Source organism: Cervus canadensis, chromosome 27, assembly GCF_019320065.1.
Source record: "Cervus canadensis isolate Bull #8, Minnesota chromosome 27, ASM1932006v1, whole genome shotgun sequence".
Taxonomy (NCBI): Eukaryota; Metazoa; Chordata; class Mammalia; order Artiodactyla; family Cervidae; genus Cervus; species Cervus canadensis.
In genome coordinates this window covers 44,162,382-44,178,135 of record NC_057412.1, presented here as the reverse complement: position 1 = coordinate 44,178,135, position 15,754 = coordinate 44,162,382, and the positions used below count along the sequence as shown (strand labels likewise).

Below are 15,754 nucleotides of genomic sequence, written 5' to 3'. Positions count from 1 at the left end.
GAGAAATCCATCGGCATAGGAATCTGGCAGGCTATGGTCCATGGGATTGCAAAGAGTCAGTCACGACTGAGTGACTGACTCAAGTACTCCAGATATTTTAAGAAATCGAAAAGAGCATTGTGAACAACTAATGCCAATAACTGTTTTAACATTAAACAGAAAGTGTTACAGCTCTTTTAGAATTTGTCTAGCAGGTTTTCTAATCCTCACCAGAAAACCCCCATGGGAATAAAAAATAAAAATTAAACAGGCAAAAATTCCTATGAGAATTAAAATATAGTTTACTAACAATGACACATAAATAAAGGGATATTCTAGTTAGTCATATTATATGTTAAAGAAATAGAATCTGTATTGCAAAACGTACCCACAATGATGAATTCAGGCTAAGGTGCTACACTAAGGAATGCTGTCAAACAGAAGAAATGAATTCCATCTTATAGAAAAGTTTTCCAGAGAATATGAACAAAAGGGGACGATGTTCTAAATCTTTTCCTATGAACATTCAGGGTTGACTTCCTTTAGAATTGACTGGCTTGATCTCTTTGAAGTCCAAGGGCTTCTTAAGAGTCTTTTCCACCACTGCGATTGGAGGGAGACATTGGAAAAAAATTATAAGTATTTTACTAGTATGTACATAGATGCAAAAGTCAATGAAACATTAGTAAATTAAATCCATCAATAAATAAAATGAATAATACACCACAAAAATTGTCTTATTCAAGGAATGTTAAGTTGTATTTGATAAAGTGCATCCATAAAATCTTATGAGAAACAATTACTTTGAATGTTGGAAAATTTTTTTTGAAAAGCTAAATGTTTACTTTTATTGAATTTTAATTTATTCTTTTGATTGAAGGATAATTGCTTTACAGAATTTTGTTGTTTTCTGTCAAACATCAGCATGGATCAGCCATAGTTGTACATAGGTCCCTTCCCTCTTGAATCTCCCTCCCAACTCCCTCCCCATCCCACGACTCTAGGTTGCTACAGAGCCCCTGTTTGAGTTCCCTGAGAAATACAGCAAATCCCCCTTGGTTATCTATTTTACATATGCTAATATAAGTTTCCATGTTACTCCCCATGCATCTCACCCTCTCCTCCCCTCTCCCTATTTCGAAAACCATCCCATCAAGGTTAGGAATCAGACATGGAAGTCCATTATCATTCCTTCTGTTTGATACTGTATTAGAAGACCTAGCCGGTTTGATAATAAAGTGTTCGTCACTCAGCGTGTCTGACTCTTGGCGACCCCATGGACTGTAGCCCACCAGGCTCCTATGTCCATGGAATTCTCTAGGCAAGAATACTGGAGTGGGTTGCCATTTCCTTCTCCAGGGGATCCTTCCGACCCAGGGATAAAACTGGGGTCTCCTGCACTTCAGGCAAATTCTTTACTGTCTAATAACAAAGACAATTTTAAAATAAAAAGTGCAGGGATTAATAATGATAGAATGTGTCATTCACATGATTCTGTATGTAAATAATCTAAACAACCTGTAAGTAAGCTGCTATATCTAAAAACTGATTTTAGCGATAATGTTGGATACAAGTTCAACATAAAAGTTTGATTGCATTTCTAGGTTAAAAGCAGAAGTGAATACTCATGTGCACACACGTCCACACACACACCATTTGGTACAACAGTCACAGTATAAAATGCCTGCTGTTGCTGCTAAGGCGCTTCAGTCGTGTCTGACTCTGTGCGACCCCATAGGTGGCGGCCCACCAGGCTCCCCCGTCCCTGGGATTCAAGGAATGAGTAAATAAAGGTAAGATATGAAAGACTTTTACTGAAAAATATAAAATATTGTTAGGGTAATTTAAAAGAGAAAAATCTAAACACATAAGGGGATATGCCACATTCATGAATTGGAAGGCAATATTGGAACATCTTCAGTTCTTTACAGATTGATTTATAGAATCAAAACACTCTCAAGCAAATCTATGCATAATTTTTACTAAATTTGGCAGAAATAAATTATTAGAAATTCAAAGACCAAATATCCTAATTCTTGAAGGAAAAAAATATAGAAGTTATTCTATTCAACATTAAGACAATATAGCAGAAAGCTTATGACGGTGTCATACTCATGACAGTTAAAAAAAAGTAGACTAATAGAACAAGTGAGTCTAGAACACTTTATATTAACAATTCGTTTATGCAAAGATGACACAGAATAACAATGAGGAATGAACTTTCTGTAAATATTTTTTTGTCAATTTAGTTTCCATGTGGAAAATTATTTGTAGTAGTCCCAAACTGAATATAGCCCAAATGTTTAACAGAAGTGGACTGTGTATATGAGTTGCTGCATATAAATAAATGCAATGTTATATGAGTATGTAATAAATGAATATACATTGTCTCATAAACATAATGTTGAAAGAAGAAAACCATTACAAAGGAATGCATGCTAAAGACTATAAATATCTAAGAACCCAGTACAGGCAAAACTGATCCCCAGTGTTGACAAGTGAAAAAACTGGTCTGAGTTTTTAAGAGCCAAGGGGATAAATATTGAAAGGGGTGGTGGTGGCAGTGTGACTTCTAGTTTGCTAGAATTATTCTGTTTAATGAACAGGATGGTGGTCACATGGGTATCCTCAGTTTATAAAACATTTTAAGTAGTGCACTTAGAATTTGTGCATTTTCCAATATTTTCAGTAAATTAACTAGCATTTATATTCCTGAACAACTATCAACTTGTGTTGTTTCACAGCTATACATGTCAAAATCTCACGTTTTCTGTGTTACATGAGCTTGAGGCACTAGACGTAGCTCTGCAATTTATTGAATAAGATTATATTTATGTGAGGAAAATGAGCTAAGTACACAGAAGCCAAAATGCCTTTTTATACATGTCTGAAAACAACAATATCACTCTAACCACTATAACTTTTTACTGAGAACATAGCATAATGTTGGAAAAGTACTATGTACTTAAGAAGATTTTTCTATGGATTAGAATTAAATGTAGAGTCACATTCCAGTTAGGCTATTTATAACCTTGTGATCTTGATCTTGTTACTTGACCTGTCTCTTCAGTATCCTTATTGGAAAAATTTGTCTGTATTCTATCTCATAAACTTTATGAAATAACTTACAGAAAGTAATTGGTACTTAGTAAGTATTTAGTAATAATAAATATAATAATAATATCATGATATCACTACTTCAAGCTTAATTTGCTAAATTAATCCTTAATGAACTTTTGATTTAAGTAAAAATTGTCATAGCATTATATATGTGGCAGTGAAAATTATTTTCATCGTCATTTTTCATGAAATTTGAAGTTTTTAATGTGAGAAATCCATATCAAAAGATTTGGTGAAAATATATATTTTAGTGAGATTTTTGCTAACATACAATAGCATGCCAATATTTGAAAGGAACATAGTTAGAGGAGCTTGTATACTAAAAACAATTGGATACATGTCCCCACTTCCCATTCCAATGGCCTCCAGTTAGAAAGACACTAAGTCCAAATTATGTTTCTGTGGTATTTCTACCATAAGTTTTAAGCGTAGATTCTGCAGTTTTATTTTATATTAATAATTTTGCCTTAAGAAAATTCTGTTATCTTGAGACACTGACTTAACCTTCCTGGCATTGAGTGGACTCATTTTCAGAGTAGAGTAAGAATAATTATTTCATATAATTATTGAGAGGATTAAGTTATTTAAGCTGTAGATGATTATAAGTGGTAAAAGTTGACAGAAATATACATTTTTCTTAACATTGTTTAAGAGCTTTCCCTAAATTTTTCATTGATACACCCAACATTTTCTATCCTATATCTCTCATATCTAACTCATCATCAAATATTTTTAATTTGGGTAACATTGTATTGCAAATATGCGTATTATTCTTTATATTCATTGGCACCATTCTAAACAACCCTTATTTCTTACCTAGAACTAAGGAATGTTAATATTTTGCCACTCTTATTTAATTTTTCACAACAGCACCCAGATCCAGTATCATAACATTCATATCATAATCCAAGCTGAAATTTTATTTCCTGTTGTTCTTGCCATAAAATCTAGATTACCTACTCTCCTTTAAAAATAAGAGAGAAAAAAGGAAATATTTTTCAAGAAAGTTAAGCATATTCCTGCCTCTGAACTTCATGATAGCCACGCACTAAAATCTTTCTTCTGGAAGCAACCTAGATGCCCATCAGCAGATGAATGGATAAGGAAGCTGTGGTACATATACACCATGGAATATTACTCAGCCATTAAAAAGAATTCATTTGAACCAGTTCTAATGAGATGGATGAAACTGGAGCCCATTATACAGAGTGAAGTAAGCCAGAAAGATAAAGAACATTACAGCATACTAACACATATATATGGAATTTAGAAAGATGGTAGTGACAACCCTATATGCAAAACAGAAAAAGAGACACAGAAGTACAGAACAGACTTTTGAACTCTGTGGGAGAAGGTGAGGGTGGGATGTTGTGAAAGAACAGCATGTATATTATCTATGGTGAAACAGATCACCAGCCCAGGTGGGATGCATGAGACAAGTGCTTGGGCCTGGTGCACTGGGAAGACCCAGAGGAATCGGGTGGAGAGGGAGGTGGGAGGGGGGATTAGGATGGGGAATACGTGTAACTCTATGGCTGATTCATGTCAATGTATGACAAAACCCACTGAAAAAATAAATTAAAAAAAAAAATCTTTCTTCTGATTACCTGAATACACTGTTGACCAGATTCAGTTTTCAGTTGAATTTTCACATCCTTTAAAAAAATTTCTTTCTTGATTTTTATTCAGTCATTCTTCCTCATTCATTCCTGTGAAAGGCTCTCTTTATGACTTTATTATCATGAAGAATTATCTTTTTATTTATTTATTTTTCTTATTTATGTTTCTCAAGTAAAAGTTTTATGAGAGTAGGGACCTTGTTTGTCACATTGAATGTTTTGTTTTCACTTGTGGATTAGAACTGAGACAATGGATGTTGAATGAATATCCAGTTTAATCACTAGTCATTATGGCAGAAGGCACATAAATCAGATGGAATTAATGATGAAAGGGATTTGTATGTTCTGGTGTGACATAGTTCTCAATTATAAGAGCAAATGCTTTAGTAATTCTCTATTAAATTAATAGTTGTAAACAAAAAAAATAAACACAGCTGTAGAAACAAGTTAGTTAAATATTTTATTAGTCAAGATGTTGCATATATAAATATTGAAATCTTCATAATATTTTTTTCTTAAGGAGCTTGTACACATGGTAGACATATAAAATATATATTATTAGGAATTTAGCAGGAAGCATTATTACAGATTGCCATTTCAAAACAGGTTTTTTGTAAAAATAGTAAAATGAAACACAAAATATATAGTTAATATATAGTACATACTGTTATTAGGAGGAATTTGGTTTAAACTAAAACTATCACTTAAAATTTCATGAAGAAATTAATAAATGGCAATAACTACCATTGATTAAGAATATTTAGATAACTAAATGTTTAAGGTACAGGTTAATTTATTTTTTTCAAAAGAACTTAAGGAATTAAAATCTTGCTGTTTATTAGGCATTTTTATGTAATTTTATTTTAGAGAAACTTTTTTAGAAAAATATAACCAGTCAAGGCAAACATAAAGCTTTTTTCAAAGAAGTAATCAATTATTAAGCTAGGCCACCGGCATCATTGTCCCTCTAAGCTGTACGGGAAACAATTAAAAGCTGCCAGCTGCTCAAGGTCCAAGCTATTCATGTTGAGTGAGATGACTTTTTAGCAAACAAAATATAACGCTAAAAGTATTTTCACAAGTTAAAGGGTACTGAATTGGACTTGGCATCTGAAATGCTTGATAGAGCAGCATTTCACAATGTGTTATAGCCCCAGAATATTTCACTAGAGGCATATTCTGATTCTATCATTAAACATACAGAACTCAACCAAATTGACAGTTGAATGATTCCTAAGTGATGTTTCATGGGAGATAGATTAACTTCAAAACAGTTGATTCTGAGCACTGAATTTGATTTTTTATTTATCGAATACACATGGACAGTGCTTTTATTCAGTCAAAAAGACTGTGTCCCTTTATGTTTAGTTAGGTCCCATTTGTTTATTTTTGTTTTTATTTCTATCACTCTAGGAGATGGATCCAAAACTATTGCTGTGATTTATATCAGAGAGTGTTCTGCCTACATTTTCCTTTAGAAGTTTTATAGTACCCAGTCTTAATATTTAGATCTTTGGCTGGTGCGTGGTGCTGGATTGGCGAGCAAGAGGAGATACCCTACGTCCAAGGTCAGTACCAGTGGCCATAAGGAGGTACCCCACGTCCAAGGTAAGGATCAGTGGCTGCACTTTGCTGGAGCAGCTGTGAAGAGGTCCCCCACGTCCAAGGTAAGAGAAAACCCAGGAAGAAGGTAGGCGCTGGGAGATGGCATCAGAGAGCAGACAGACTGAAACCACAATCACAGAAAACTAACCAATCTAATACATGCACCACAGCCTTGCTAACTCAATGAAGCTAAGTCATGCCATGCAGGGCCACCCAAGATGGACAGGTCTTGGTGGAGAATTCTGACAAAACGTGGTCCACTGGAGAAAGGCATGGCAAACCACTTCAGTATTCTTGCCTTGAGAACTCCATGAACAATATGAAAAGCAGAAAGATAGGACACTGAAAGATGAACTCCCTAGGTCAGTAGGTGCCCAATATGCTACTAGAGATCAGTAGAGAATAACTCCGGAAAAGAAAGAACAGATGGAGTCTAAACAAAAACAACACCCAGTTGTGGATGTGACTCGTGATGGAAGAAAGGTCTGATGCTATAAAGAGCAATACTGCATAGGAACCTGGAATGTTAGGTACATGAATAAGGCAAATCAGAAGTGGTCAAACAGGAGAGGGCAAGAGTGATTTTGAGATTCTAGGAATCAGCGAACTAAAATGAACTGGAATGGGGGAATTTAACTCAGATGACCATTGTATCTACTACTGTGGGCAAGAATCCCTTAGAAGAAATGAAGTAGCCATTATAGCCAACAAAAGAGTCCAAAATGCAGTACTTGGATGAAATCTCAAAAATGACGAAAGATCTCTGTTCATTTCCAAGGCAAACCATTCAATATCAGAGTAATCCAAGTCTATGCCCCAAACAGTAATTCTGAAGAAGCTGAAGCTGAATGATTCTATGAAGACCTAGAAGACCTTTTAGAACTAACACACAAAAAAGATGTCCTTTTCATTATAGGGGACTGGAATGCAAAAGTAGAAAGTCAAGAAACATCTGGAGTACCAGGCAAATTTGGCCTTGGAGTATGGAATGAAGCAGGGCAAAGGCTAATAGAGTTTTGCCAAGAGAACGCACTGGTCATAGCAAACACCCTCTTCCAACAACACAAGAGACGACTCTACACATGGACTTCACCAGACGACCAACACTGAAATCAGATTAATGATATTCTTTGCAGTCAAAATGGAGAAGCTCTGTAATGTCAGCAAAAACAAGACTGGGAGCTGATTGTGGCTCTGTTCATGAACATCTTATTGCCAAATTCAGACTTAAATTGGAGAAAGTAGACCATTCAGGTATGAACTAAACCAAATCCATTATGATTATACAGTGGAAGTGAGAAATAGATTTAAGGGACTAGATATGATAGACAGGGTGCGTGCTGTACATGGACAGAGGCTCGTGACATTGTACAGGAGACAGGGATCAAGACCATCCCCAAGAAAAAGAAATGCAAAATAGCAAAATCGCTGTCTGAGGAGACATTAAAAATAGCTGTGAAAAGAAAAGGAGTGAAAAGCAAAGGAAAAAGGAAAGATATACCCATTGGAATGCAGAGTTCCAAAGAATAGCAAGGAGAGATAAGAAAGCATTCGTCAATGATCAATGCAAAGATATAGAGGAAAGTAAGAGAATGGGGAAGACTAGAGATCTTTTCAAGAAAATGAGAGATGCCAAGGGAACATTTCAGGCAAAGATGGGCTTGATAAAGGACAGAAATGGTATGGACCTAATAGAAACGGAAGATATTAAGAAGAGGTGGCAAGAATACACAGAAAAACTGTACAAAAAAGATCTTAATAACCCAGATAACAATGATGCTGTGAACACTCACCTAGAGCAAGACATTCTGGAGTACTAGGTCAAGTGGGCCTTAGGAAGCATCACTACAAACAAAGCTAGTGGAGGTGATGGAATTCCAGTTGAGCCATTTCAAATCCTAAAAGAGGATGCTGTGAAAGTGCTGCACTCAATATTCCAGCAAATTTGGCAGTAGTGGCCACAGGACTGGAAAAGATCAGTTTTCATTCCAATCCCAAAGAAAGGCAATGCCAAAGAATGCTCAAACTACCACACAATTGCCCTAATCTCACATGCTAGTAAAGTAATGCTCAAAATTTTCCAAGCCTGGCTTCAGCAGTACATGAACAATGAACTTCCATATGTTCAAACTGGATTTAGAAAAGGCAGAGGAACCAGAGATCAAATTGCCAACATCCACTGGATCATTGAAAAATCAAGAGAGTTCCAGAAAAACATCTATTTCTGTTTTATTGACTATGCCAAAGCCTTTCACTGTGTGGATCACAATAAACTGTGGAAAATTCTAAAGAGATGGAAACACCAGACCACCTGACCTGCCTCCTGAGAAATCTGTATGTGGGTCAGGAAGCAATTGTTAGAACTGGACATGGAACGACAGACTGGTTCCAAATAGGAAAAGGAGTACGTCAAGGCTGTATATTGTCACCCTGCTTATTTAACTTATTTGCAGAGTACATCCTGAGAAACTCTGGGTTGGACAAAACATAAGCTGGAATCAAAATTGCCTAGAAAAATATCAATAACCTCAGATATGCATATGACATCACCCTTATGGCAGAAAGTAAAGAACTAGAGAGCCCCTTGATGAAAGTGAAAGAGGAGAGTGAAAAAGTTGGCTTAAAGCTCAACATTCAGAAACCTAAGATCATCACATCCAGTCTCATCACTTCATGTCAAATAGATGGAGAAACAGTGGAAATAGTGGCTGACTTTATTTTGGGGGGCTCTAAAATCACTTCAGATGGTGACTGCAGCCATGAAAGTAGAAGATGCTTGCTCCTTGGAAGAAAAGTTATGACCAAACTAGACAGCATATTCAATAGTAGAGACATTACTTTGCTAACAAAGGTCCGTTTAGTGAAAGCTATGGTTTTTCCAGTAGTCATGTATGGATGTGAGAGATAGACTATAAAGAAAGCTGAGCGCCAAAGAATAGACGCTTTTGTACTGTGGTGTTGGAGAAGACTCTTGAGAGTCCCTTGGACTGCAAGGATATCTAACCAGTCCATCCTAAAGGAGATGAGTCTTAAGTGTTTATTGGAAGGACTGATGTTGAAGTTGAAACTCCAATATTTTGACCATCTGATGGGAAGAACTGAATCATTTGAAAAGACCCTGATGCTGGGGAGTATTGAGGGCAGGAGGAGAAGGGGATGGCAGAGGATGAGATGGTTGAAAGGCATCACCAACTCAATGGAGATGAGTTTGAGTAAATCTCGGGAGTTGCTGATGGACAGGGAGACCTGGCGTGCTGTAGTCCATGGGGTCACGAAGAGTCTGACACAACTGAGCAACTGAACTGAACTGAATCCATTTTTGCTTTATTTTTGTATATGTGTTAGCGAATGTTCTAATTTCTTCCTGTTGCATGCGGCTGTTCAGTTTTCCCACCATCACTTATTAAGAGACTTTTTTTTTTCCATTGTATATTCCTGCTTCCTTTGTTGTAGATTACTTGACCTTAAGAGCTTTCATACAGCAAAGGAAAGCATAAACAACACTAAAAGACTACCTATGAACTGGGAGAAAATATTTGCAAATAATGCTATTAAGAAAGGATTAATTTTTAAAATATGCATACAGCTCATACAACTCATTATCAAAAACATTAAAAAAATAAAAAAAATTGTCAGAATTCCTAATTAGACATTCCCCCAAGAAGACATACACATGACCAATAAAAACAAGAAAAGATGCTCAATATTGCTAATTATTGGAGAAATGCAAATCACATCTACCGTGTGGTATCACCTCACACCAATCAGAATGGACATCATTAAAAAGTCTACAAACAATAAAAGCTAAGGGGTATGGAGATAAAGGATCCCTCCTGCACTGTTAGTGAAAATATAAGTTGGTTCAGCCACTATGGAGAACAGTACAGAGATTCCTTAAAAAACTAAAAATAAAGTTGCCATTGATCCTGCAATCCCACTCATAGGCATATATCCAAAAAAGATAAAAACTAATTTAGAAGATACATATACTTCAATATTCATAGCAGCAGTATTTACAATAGGCAATATATGCAAGCAACTTAAATGTCCATTGATAAATGAATGAATGGAGAAGATGTGGTACATATATACAATGGAATATTAGTCATCCATAGAAATGAATGAAATAATTCCATTTGCTGCAATGTATAGATAGAGATTATTATATTAAGTAAAGTAAGTCAGACAGAGAAAGACAAATGTCATATAAAGTTACTTGTATGTGGAATCTAAAAAGCAAACAAAAATATGCAAATGAATTTATTTACAGAATGGAAATTGACTGGCAGACACAGAAAACACACTTGTGGTTACCAAAGGGGATTAAGGTGAGAGATAAATTAGGAGTTTGTGATTAACAAATACACACTGTGATATATATCTATGTATTGTATAATGATTACAAAGGTTAGATTACAAAGGATAGAAAGAGTGAAAAGGAGATATTGGAGTGACTAGAGACTGATATTTTCAGGAAGCTTCTCCCACAGCTGAGAGCTGGATAAAACAAAGGAAGGTTCATATTTTCCCTTGGCTCAGCTGGAAACTGTCAATGCCAAACCCTCCAAAGGCTGCTGAGGCCTGCGGCTACTCACCCCTTTGGCCTTTAGAGCTCCTGAATGCCTCTGTAGCCTGTGCCTCCAACAACCACTGGCCGTCTCCCACTGCCACTGCCGCCGGAATACAAAGGCACTGAATCAGTCACTATTCACTGCCCTGCTGCCCGTCTTCCTCCTAAAATCCTACCGGTAATCTCTAGGGCATTATGCTTGGTAAACAAATACCGAAAGTTTACATATGGTGTGATTCTATTTAGATAATCTTCTTAAAATGATAAAACAATAGATATGGAAAACATAATGGTGCCTGTTACGTGTTATGGAAAGTGAAGGGGTAGGGAAGTGATGTGAGTGACTATAAAAGATAAAATGAATGAAATCTTTGTGGTGCTGAAATGTTTTTGTATCCTGCTTGAGGTGTAGGTTACATAAATCCATATAACTGATAAAATGAAATAGAACTGCACATATATTTTACAAATGTCAGTTCCTGATTTTGATATTGTACTAGAATTATGTAAGGTATAACAGTTGGGGGAAACTGAATAAAGCGTGCATTCCACTTCTGTTCTTTCTGGGAGGAGTCTGAGAAATTTAATTTTTAGGGGTTCGTATGACTTTTGAGAGTCCCTTGGACTGCAAGGAGATCCAACCAGTCCATCCTAAAGGAGATCAGTCCTGGGTGTTCATTGCAAGGACTGATGCTGAAGCTGAAACTCCAGTACCTTGGCCACCTCATGCGAAGAGTTGACTCATTGGAAAAGACCCTGAGGCTGAGAGGGATTGGGGGCAGGAGGAGGAGGGGACAACAGAGGATGAGATGACTGGATGGCATCACCGACTCGATGGGCATGAGTTTGAGTAAACTCCAGGAGTTGGTGATGGACAGAGAGGCCTGGCGTGCTGCGATTCATGGGGTTGCAAAGAGTTGGACACGACTGAGCGACTGAACTGAACTGAACTGATACCTTCAATATAGAGCAGAAAAATGAATGGTAGGAGTGATGTTGGTAACTTACAGATGAGGAAAGAAATGACAACGTTCAAAGCATCTTAAATGTGTACCCACTGGTTAGAAATTTAAACTGTACATTAAGAAATATTTGTAGAACTATACATATTAAAATTATTCATACTATACTAACTAGCATCAATACCAATGATGTTTAAGGCTGTAAAGAGATAATTGGAAATAGCAATGCTTGGGCAAAGCTTTTATTATACTCAAGAAAACAATGTTCAATTCTTATCATATTTCTACCACAAATACAAGATAAATAATACTTGTCAAGTGGCATAAATGAATGAACAAAACCTAAGAAATATTCTATAGTGGTATTTTTCTGCTTAATACTATAAAAATTTTCAATAATTTTGTATTTGAAGTACTAAGTAGCTGGGTATTAACATAAAGGATTTCAAGGAGTAAGAGCCTATAGTAGAAAATCCCCTGGATGGAGGAGCCTGCTGGGCTGCCGTCTATGGGGTCGCACAGAGTCAGACACGACTGAAGTGACTTAGCAGTAGCAGCAGCCTATAGTAATTCAGTTCAGTTCAGTCGCTCAGTCGTGTCCGACTCTTTGCGACCCCATGGACTGCAGCATGCCAGGCTTGCCTGTCTATGACCAACTTCTGGATTTGCTCAAACTCATATCCATCGAGTTGGTGATTCCATACAACCATCTCATCCTCTGTTGTCCCCTTCTCTTTCTGCCTTCAATCTGTCCCAGCATCAGGGTCTTTTCCAGTGAGTAAGCTCTTTGCATCAGGTAGCCAAAGTATTGGAGCTTCAGCTTCATAATCAGTCATTCCAATCAATATTTAGGAAAAATTTCCTTTAGGATTGATTGATTTGATCTCCGTGAAGTCCAAGGAACTCTCGAGAGTCTTCTTTGGTACCATAGTTTAAAATATCAATACTTTAGCACTCAGCTTTCCTTATGGCCCAACTCTCACATCCATACATGACTACTGGAAAAGCCTTAGCTTTGATTAGATGGATTTTGTCAGCAAAGAGATGTCTCTGCTTTTTAATATGTTGTCTAGGTTTGTCATAGCTTTTCTTCCAAGGAGCAAGTGTCTTTTAATATCATGACTGCAGTCACAATCTGCAGTGATTTTGGAGCCTAAGAAAAGTTTGTCACTGTTACCATTGTTTCCCCATCTGTTTGCCATGAAATGATGGGACCAGAAGCTATGATCTTCATTTTTGATTGTTGAGTTTTAAGCCAGCTTTTTCTGTCTCCTCTTTCACTTTCATCAAGAGGCTCTTCAGTTACTCTTCACTTTCTGCCATAAGGGTGGTGTCATCTGCATAGTTGAGGTTACTGATATTCCTCCTACCAATCTTGATTCCAGCTTGTGCTTCATCCAGCCCAGTGTTTCTCATGATGTACTCTGCATATAAGTTAAACAAGCAGGGTAACAATATACAGCCTTGATGTACTCCTTTCCCGATTTGGAACAAGTCAATGTCTGGTTCTAACTGTTGCTGCTTGACCTGCATACAGGTTTCTCAGGAGGCAGGTAAGGTGTTCTGGTATTTCCATCTTATTAAGAATTTTCCACAGTTTGTTGTAATCCACACAGTGAAAAGCTTTACCATAGTCAGTGCAGCAGAAGTAAAATTTTTTGTGGAATTCTCTTGCTTTTGCTATAATCCAGTGGATGTGGGAAATTTGATCTATGGTTCCTCTGCCTTTTCTAAATTCAGCTTGAACATCTGGAAGTTCTTGGTTCATGTACTTTTGAAATCTGACTTGGAGAATTTTGAGCATTTCTTTGCTAGCATGTGAGATGAGTGCAATTGTGCGCTGGTTTGAGGATTCTTTGGTATTGTCTTTCTTTGGGATTGGAATGAAAACTGACCTTTTCCAGTCCTATGGCCACTGCTGAGTTTTCCAAATTTGCTGGCGTATTGAGTGCAGCACTTCTACAGCATCATCTTTTAGGATTTGAATTATCTCAGCTGGAATTCCATCATCTCCACTTGCTTTGTTCATAGTGATGCTTCCTAAGGCCCACTTGACCTAGTACTCCAGAATGTCTTGCTCTAGGTGAGTGTTCACAGCATCATTGTTATCTGGGTTATTAAGATCTTTTTAGTATAGTTCTTCTGTGTTTTCTTGTCTATAGTCATATAGCTTACTGAATGGAACATCACCTTATCAGTGCATTTCTAAAAAAGCATATGTATATATTTTTCATAAGTCTGTTTCACAATTTAGCTCAAAACACCAAATTGCATTTCCTTTGTTTGACTTTCTTAAATGCCTCATAAGCTAGCAAATGTGGGGAAATACTAAATAAAATCTGAATATTTTTATTTAATTACTGTTTTATTCATAATTTAACTTTATAATGATGATTTAAATCTAATCAGATATACAACAGAATATATGAAACAGAAACAAAAATTCACATGGATATGTATCATATCAGTTCAATTCAGTCACTCAGTCTGGTCTGACTCTTTGCAACCCCATGGACTGCAGCACACCAGGCCTCCCTGTCCATCACCAACCCCTGGAGTCTACGAAAACTCATGTCCATTTGGTTGGTGATGCCATTCAACCATCTCATCCTCAGTGGTCTCCTTCTCCTCCTACCTTCAATCTTTTGCTACATCAGGGTCTTTTCAAATGAGTCAGTTCTTCCCATCAGGTAGCCAAAGTATTGGAGTTTCAGCTTCAGCATCAGTCCATCCAGGAAATATTAAGGACTGATTTCCATTAGGATGGACTATTTCGATCTCCTTACTGTCAAAGGGACTCTCAAGAGTCTTCTCCAACACCACAGTTAAAGAGCATCAATTCTTCAGCACTCAGCTTTCTTTATAGTTTATCTCTCACATCCATACATGACTACTGGAAAAACCGTTGCTTTGACTAGATGGATCTTTGTTGGCAAAGTAATGTCTCTGCTTTTTAATATGCTGTCTAGGTTGGTCATAACTTTCCTTCCAAGGAGTAAGTGTCTTCTAGTTTCATGGCTACAGTCACCATCTGCAATGATTTTGGAATCCCAAAACATAAAGTCTATCACTGTTTCCATTGTTTCTCCATCTATTTACCATGAAGTGATGGGACCAGATGCCATGATCTTTGTTTTCTGAATGTTGAGTTTTAAGCCAACTTTTTCACTCTCCTCTTTCACTTTCATCAAGAGGCTCTTTAGTTCTTTACTTTCTGCCATAAGGGTGGTACTATTGTGCATATTTGAGGTTATCCATATTTCTCCAGGCAATCTTGATTCCAGCTTGAGCTTCATCCAGCCCAGCGTTTCTCATGATATACTCTGCATATACGTTAAATAAGCAAGATGACAATATACAGCCTTGATGTACTCCTTTCCCGATTTGGAACCAGTCTGTTGTTCCATGTCCAGTTCTAACTGTTGCTTCTTGACCTGCATACAGATTTTTCAGGAGGCAGTCAGGTGGGCTGGTATTCCCATCTAATTTTCTACAGTTTGTTGTGATCCAAACAGTGAAAGGCTTTGGTATAGTCAATAAAGCCAAAGTAGATGTTTTTCTGGAACTCTCTTGCTTTTTTGATTATCCAATAAATGTTGGCTATTTGATCTCTGGTTCCTCTGTCTTTTCTAAATCCAGCTGGAATATCTGGAAGTTCATGGTTCACGCACTGTTGAAACCAGACTTGGAGAATTCTGAGCATTACTTTGCTAGCATGTGAGACGAGTGCAATTGTGTGGTAGTTTGGGCATTCTTTGGCATTGCCTTTCTTTGGGATTGGAATTAAAACTGACTTTTCCCATATATTAGACAGCAATCTCTTTTCATTAGGCAGAGTTACAGTTTGTACAAACTGCAATGATTTTAGACAGCTAGTCCCCTGAAAGTTTGTGTTATGA

The 15,754-nt window shown here is 36.9% G+C and overlaps 1 non-coding gene across 1 annotated transcript; it reads left to right on the top strand.

Moving 5' to 3' along the window:
* Positions 1 to 160: 160 nt before the first annotated feature.
* Positions 161 to 222, top strand: LOC122429031. The gene has a single exon (XR_006265899.1). It is a non-coding gene; the product is annotated as a U7 small nuclear RNA (small nuclear RNA).
* The last annotated feature ends 15,532 nt before the right edge of the window (positions 223 to 15,754 follow it).